We start from the raw sequence: 7,617 nt of genomic DNA, 5'->3' as shown, positions 1-7,617 counted from the left end.
AAGATGATATATATATATATAATTTTTTTATGCTGCATGTGTTATTTGTCCAAACTGGGTCAGGAGAGCTCTCTTATTTGAATAAAGGCAAGTACAGATTATACATTGCAAACACTGTGTATTTGTCTTATCCTTGTCTTTTTGAACCTTGAATGTATTGAGTGTGGGGTTGCAGTGAGCAGCACACACGAGCACTTCACCCTGTCAAAGCTGCATCGGTTGAAGTTCATTTACATTTTGCTTGAGATACGTGTGTTTATGTAAATCAGTTACTTCAAACAGCACCAAAGCTGTCAGTCACAGCTCAGTGTGCTGTTTTTGCCCAATTTTCTTTACAGAAATGCTACATCCAATCAGCTTTGAGCTGGAACTTCAGTTTGTTGACTGAGAAAATGAAAAGCTACAGTAACTGGATTAACTTTCAGACAGTAACTAGTTTCATTTCAGCTTTGTAAACCATAGGATTTGCTGCTTTGTCCTGTATCACAGCAGGATAAATGTCTTTGGGTTTTGGGCTGACGTTTGAATATTTGACTGTTTTTATAAACAAAGCAGTTAGTGAATCTAAATATAAAATATTGCTTAAATCACATCATCACACATTGAATTTTTATGAAATGTCTATCCAGCTAAGTAGCTGTCAAAGATTTAGAGATTTGGGAAACCTTGTGATGACTTAAGGGTTTTTACTCTAATACACATTTTCCCTAAACCCTATGTATGCACATAATGCAGTATTCTCAGCAAGACTCATTTCGATTTGTTAGTTTTGTTTAATTCATATTGTGAACCCATATACAGTGCCTTGCGAAAGTATTCGGCCCCCTTGAACTTTGCGACCTTTTGCCACATTTCAGGCTTCAAACATAAAGATATAAAACTGTAATTTTTTTGTGAAGAATCAACAACAAGTGGGACACAATCATGAAGTGGAACGAAATTTATTGGATATTTCAAACTTTTTTAACAAATAAAAAACTGAAAAATTGGGCGTGCAAAATTATTCAGCCCCCTTAAGTTAATACTTTGTAGCGCCACCTTTTGCTGCGATTACAGCTGTAAGTCGCTTGGGGTATGTCTCTAACAGTTTTGCACATCAAGAGACTGAAATTTTTGCCCATTCCGCCTTGCAAAACAGCTCGAGCTCAGTGAGATTGGATGGAGAGCGTTTGTGAACAGCAGTTTTCAGTTCTTCCCACAGATTCTCGATTGGATTCAGGTCTGGACTTTGACTTGGCCAAGAGGCCCATGATCACTCTGGATGAACTGCAGAGATCTACAGCTGAGGTGGGAGACTCTGTCCATAGGACAACAATCAGTCGTATACTGCACAAATCTGGCCTTTATGGAAGAGTGGCAAGAAGAAAGCCATTTCTTAAAGATATCCATAAAAAGTGTCGTTTAAAGTTTGCCACAAGCCACCTGGGAGACACACCAAACATGTGGAAGAAGGTGCTCTGGTCAGATGAAACCAAAATTGAACTTTTTGGCAACAATGCAAAACGTTATGTTTGGCGTAAAAGCAACACAGCTCATCACCCTGAACACACCATCCCCACTGTCAAACATGGTGGTGGCAGCATCATGGTTTGGGCCTGCTTTTCTTTAGCAGGGACAGGGAAGATGGTTAAAATTGATGGGAAGATGGATGGAGCCAAATACAGGACCATTCTGGAAGGAAACCTGATGGAGTCTGCAAAAGACCTGAGACTGGGACGGAGATTTGTCTTCCAACAAGCCAATGATCCAAAACATAAAGCAAAATCTACATTGGAATGGTTCACAAATAAACATATCCAGGTGTTAGAATGGCTATGTCAAAGTCCAGACCTGAATCCAATCGAGAATTTGTGGAAAGAACTGAAAACTGCTGTTCACAAACGCTCTCCATCCAATCTCACTGAGCTCGAGCTGTTTTGCAAGGAGGCATGGGCAAAAATTTCAGTCTCTCGATGTGCAAAACTGATAGAGACATACCCCAAGCGACTTACAGCTGTAATCGCAGCAAAAGGTGGCGCTACAAAGTATTAACTTAAGGGGGCTGAATAATTTTGCACGCCCAATTTTTCAGTTTTTTATTTGTTAAAAAAGTTTGAAATATCCAATAAATTTCGTTCCACTTCATGATTGTGTCCCACTTGTTGTTGATTCTTCACAAAAAATTATAGTTTTATATCTTTATGTTTGAAGCCTGAAATGTGGCAAAAGGTCGCAAAGTTCAAGGGGGCCGAATACTTTCGCAAGGCACTGTAACTACCTGAACAGGCTCTATCAGTAGCCTATTGCACACAGTAAAATGATTTTACCAATAAGAATAGCATGAGGAAGGAACCTTAGTGAGGCGGTGCATGTAACTACCTACCATAAAGAGAGAGAGTCACAAATGTCTTTTTGTCTTTGAATATAAGTTCAGGGTACGCTTTCTATACTCCTATTTTTGTGATTTGTTTCTAACATTAAATTTAGGATAATGCTTCAAGAAAACTGGATATGGTGAGCTCAAAGTTAGACTGAAGTCTGCTGCTGATTGTCATTAAAATACTTTAATGAGCACTTGATATAGTGTACTTTGTAACTGTTCATGGCGTCTCTGACTGGCTCCTCAGGTGGCTGGCTGAGTCCATCCGTCCGCCTTGCCTCCCCGGAGGCTCGGTGCAAAGGCATCACATTTCACCGGGGTGTGCACTCTGCCCTTCAGAGGCTGTTGGTCTATAGGTGCTCATTCCTGGGGAGAGGCCCGAGTCTCTCCCTCCTTAGGAAGAAGGGAGTTGGGTTCCACAGATTCATGCATAAAACATAAAGCAGTGGAGGGGAAATGTAGCCGAGCACAACAGCAGCTACATTAACTGCTCTGGAGCTGAGGACAGACTGTAGACAAAGCGAAGTATTACCTTTAGAAAAATCTAGGCTCTGCTAGATAGGCACCACCGATGCTCTGGAGGGAGTATCTGTCCTGGGGATGGGCTGAAGAACCAGGGTGCTGTTCTTGAATGGGTGAGTGGCTGTTGCACGGTGGCACCTGCTTGGCATCATGGAACTACCTCGAAGCCTAAACTGGGTACGAAACAGAGCCCGGAAGCCTCATGTCCACCGGAGGGAGTTCAACCGTAAGTAGACCAAGTGATTGGCTTGAGTGAGTATATTAGCGGGCATCTTATTTTATCTTCATGTGAACAACTGAGGAGCACCCTGGTGGCTTTTCTCTACCCTCTTTTTTTTGTGTGTGCTTCGATGTGCTGTGTCTCTGCTTCTAATTAAGTGCTGCTGTGAACTCAAGAAGCTTCCAGTGAAGTCATCACTGTCTTGTCGAGGGAACTGCTGCTCCCACACATTAACTCGCTTCATGCTGTGGATAACAGACACATTTTGATCTACTGTTTCTAATGGTTCTTGATGTTTTTAAAGCATGTCTATATTATTATACAAGTCTTGAGTGTTTGTGTTTTAAATTAGTAATGTGCAAGCAGGCACCACTTGCATCTCCCACAGTGGATTAGATGTCAGATAACACAGATGTTGAACAAGACATTGTATTGGTAATGCTTCAAATGTGATGTAAAATTATCTACCAGGTTTTAAACAGATTACTGATGTAAACTCTCATGGCTCCTGTCTGCGTTCATCATAAAATGTGGACACATTGTTCAACTAGAAATTCATATTTACAAATGAGAGATCACACGTGGTTAGTAAACATTTACTGGATCAGTCAAAAAAAATGTGAAATTGACCATATGACGTTCAAAGAAAGTAGTTGTAATAGTAAGTATTGTGTTACTGGGAGACAGCTGGATCATGAGACAATAGGCCCCTGGGCGTAGACGTGGAAAAGGCCTCTATCTCTCCTATACTTGAGCAAGCATGTGATTTGTAGTCAATTTGTGGCTTCTTGTAGTTGTTTTGAACCTGTTTTTAGAATTTTGCATTTTTTTGGTCATTTTCCATCTCTTTTCATTCCGTGTCAGTTTTGTATCTCGTTGTAGTTGCTTTGTCTCTGTGTTGGTTGGTTTGCATATTTTGTAGTCATTTTACAGTTTTGGGTCATTTTACTGTCTCTTTTTTTAGTTTTTTTTTTTATCTTTGTGCATGTATTTTTTTTTCCTGTTTTGTGGATTTTGGACTTGCTTTATTTGATTGACTTTCCAACAGAATAATGAAGTCCCTTCACAATTCTGTGGTCTTTAGGTTCCCAGGCCTGTACCTGATAGGCCTGTTCAGTAATCCATCCATGCTGGGAAATGTCTGATGGACTCACTCTTGCACCTCCTACTTCATCAGCAATAGGTTTTGGCTCTGACACACAGACGATGGTCAGTTGACACTGCAGTCTATCTGATCAGACTTGATCAGTGAATTGAAACAACATCTGTGTTGATTGTGTAGGATCAGATTTTAGAAGGAATGGATTACAACACTTGTGGCTGTGCCAGGTGGGTTTAGTAGTGTTCTATTTGGTAATGTTGCTTATAAACTACAATGTCATGAGGTAAAAGAAAGCTATGTTCTTCTCTGCATATGGAAAGAACATGTAAGTGCATATGTTAGCACTGTGGTGCGTTAGATGTATGGATCCATTAACACTGAGTGCACATTGGCTTATACCTGAATGATGCTGAGTTAAAAGGATTCAACAACTAGCATTGCTCTCCTGAGCGCACACAGAAATGCTATTTTCTAAATAGAAGTGTCTTAAGACACAATTGAATAAATTAATGAATGTGCAGGTAATGAGCTATGTGGAGAAACACAATATAAAAAATGGTTAACATGACAAAGTGTCAGTAGGAAACCAAGGCCCTGTTAATGAGACCAACAGCAGTCAGAAATAAACTATTGTTGTGGCATGAGGTTTTTGTCCTGATTGAGCACAGCCTTTTGCCAGGTGAGAGTTTTTCTAAAACCTTTGTCTGCAGTGGGAGGAGGAGGCAGCCATAATCTGTCACACAGATTGCAGATGATCACTCTTCTGGTTGTGTAACTGCTAGGCTGCAGTCCACTCTCGTTTTTGGTGGTGGGCATATTTTAATTTTGTCAATCTTTGTAACATTATGGTGTATTACAAACAAGACCGGCTGCTTTGTTTTCATGCTCAACTCATGCTAGTTTGTCTTCCCGTGTGTTTAATCATAGGTAAAGTAGTTGAAAATGCTGTAGAGCCATGGTATTCCTGTGTGTCTAACAGTGGTAAATAGATTTCAAATTACCGTAGCTAATAAAGACAAGTGAGGCTACAGTTAAAAGGCATAGATGGGGATTGAACCCATGATCTTTGTTATTCTTGTATGTCTCCTTGCAACACATGCAATTAGACTCCAAAGCCATTGGCACATTAATTACAACCAGTGAAGCTACAGTTTTGAGGGATGGATGGGGATTGAACCCAAGATCTTTGGTTTACATGCCTTACCACTTGGCCACCATACCCATGATAATGATTTCTGACTGAAATAATAATCATTCAATAAAAACTATTTTTTCTAAGACTGTATGTCATTGGTGTTTCTGACTGAACCTTCATGTTCCCAGTAATCACCAGTAGGGGTCCTCCACAGTTTGTTAATGCCATGGACTGTCTTCCCTGTGACTCACCATAAACATTCAGTACGCACATTCTGTACAGAACATCCCTGCACTGTACTTAGAGGGAAGTGAAGCAAAACTGTGACATTTCTTTTCCACTCATTGGGTTTATGATGAAAACTGCTCTCTTCCTCCTCTGAAGATGCAATTTATTCTTCCTTTTTCTGGCACTGTCACTACTCACATGATCAGCCGACTGATTTTATGAATAATACAGAGGATGAAAAAATAAATTGTTTTTTGGGTTTTGGGGTTTGTTTTTTTTTTGCTTTAACACTAATGGAGGTGATTTAAATAAAACCTTTTAACAGACTGTTCCTTTGACCTGTCTGGCTCATGCACATTTCTCCTTGATTTCGTTGTCACCTCTCCTACTACCTCTCTGTCCCTCACCTCTGCCCTCCTTGCATTTGCTTTATTGCATTCTTACTCTCCTCTGTCCTTCAGTCTATCTCCCCTCTTCTCATTTATTGTCGTCATGCCCTGCGACCTCCTTCCCTTGCCCCCTGCTTCTCCTCTCCCTTGCTTCAGATTTTCTTTATCCCCCTCCCTGCCTCCTCTCTTCTATTCTCTCTAACCACAGTTCTAATGGACTCTCTCTTAAAATATTCCCACTCCATAGCAACGCGCCTCCTCACTACTGTAGCCTCTGCTGCCACTGATGCAGGAGGCGGTGTTGGGATGTAAAACTACATCAGAGGAGATTACATATTGCCTCAGCAGTTGTCAGTTGGAGCTGGAAATGATTCTTTGCATGTCTTTCGCTGCTCATGCACTCCTGCTCTGTTCCCTTCTTTTTTTCTCCTTTTTATTTCTGACACGCAATTATTTTTCCACCCTCTTTCTCCTTTCTCTCCTGCTTATCCACACATTTTCCCATCCCTCGCATCACCAAGAAAAGAATTCAATTCACAAGCTTTCAGGGCACATGACTGTGGAATCATGTTGGCTCTTTCTCTGTGATTTTGCACAATAAAGTCAACAAGCAGGGCTGCTGCGTGGGTTGCTTATGAACACAGAGACCGGCTAATGGAAAGAGAGAAAGAGAAGGAGAGTGAGAGACAGAGGGAGGAAAGAACAAAATAAAACACTGCCTGCATTTCCCAAAGTAGAAGGGTGCATGTTATAATTGTTTGTTACTGCTGCAGCTCATTTCCATCTGTTTGACAGCATGACTTTCATTGATAATGGTGCTTATAAGCTCAGTAATTTTCTGAATAACTGGTAACTACTAGTAGCACTAGTGTAGCTAGATAAATAGAGATAATGGCTCGGCTACTGAGTGGGCCATAGCATTCAGATGATACTGCCTATTAAGCCAGTGGTGGCAGACATGGCAGCTTAACCTAAGCAGATCCAAAGTAGATATAAGGCTGAGTCAAACTGATGACTTACTCTTTGCTTTGGTGAGAGTAGGAGGTAAAAGCATGGCTATGTTCAGTCAGTTTAAAGGTACTATAGGTTAAGACTAGAGAATGGGGTGTTCAGGTGTAATTTCACTTTGACACTTTCAGTCCAGGTGTAAAACAAACATGTCTCAAGGGCAATACACCTGGAGACATAGCCAAAGGCTTATGTACTGTATGTAGCAGCAGCCACTGAGAGAAAACGCTTACAGGTAAAATCATTCAATGCAAAACAAATCACTGGCAAACGAGAGCAGATTTGGGAAAATTCATAATTTTTCAGCTACCACCACTAATCTAACATATGAAGATGGAGAAGAAATGTCCCATAAGAGGAAAAGGTTTATATCAGCATGAGAGTGTTGCTGAAAACCTAAGATCCACCTAGTGGAGGAAGGCTGTACTAGTTTTATTGGCAGACCAGTCTTGTCTCTGTTAACTGAGTTGGGGATAAGAGGACTGAGCCTAAAGCAGGCAGGGTAAAACATTGCCAGTGTTCTGTCAAATTTTGCTACCTCTCTAGACACGCTACTTACCATTCACAGTGTGGTTAGGGTAGCATATCTCAACAAGGTAGCAAACACCAGTACTACAGCTAGGTCCAAACAATGACTGTTGGTTTGATGAAAGG

At 40.9% G+C, this 7,617-nt stretch overlaps 1 protein-coding gene across 1 annotated transcript in view; it reads right to left on the bottom strand.

The window, feature by feature from the left end:
• The window catches only part of dtnbp1b (dystrobrevin binding protein 1b), a 555,482-nt gene that overhangs the window by 471,268 nt on the left and 76,597 nt on the right, over window positions 1-7,617 (bottom strand). The gene's annotated exons all lie outside the window — the stretch shown is intronic.

Source organism: Monopterus albus, unplaced genomic scaffold (assembly GCF_001952655.1).
Source record: "Monopterus albus unplaced genomic scaffold, M_albus_1.0 scaffold34.1, whole genome shotgun sequence".
NCBI lineage: Eukaryota > Metazoa > Chordata > Actinopteri > Synbranchiformes > Synbranchidae > Monopterus > Monopterus albus.
Note: the sequence above shows the minus strand (reverse complement) of the source record. Positions and strands in the feature narration are given on the sequence as shown.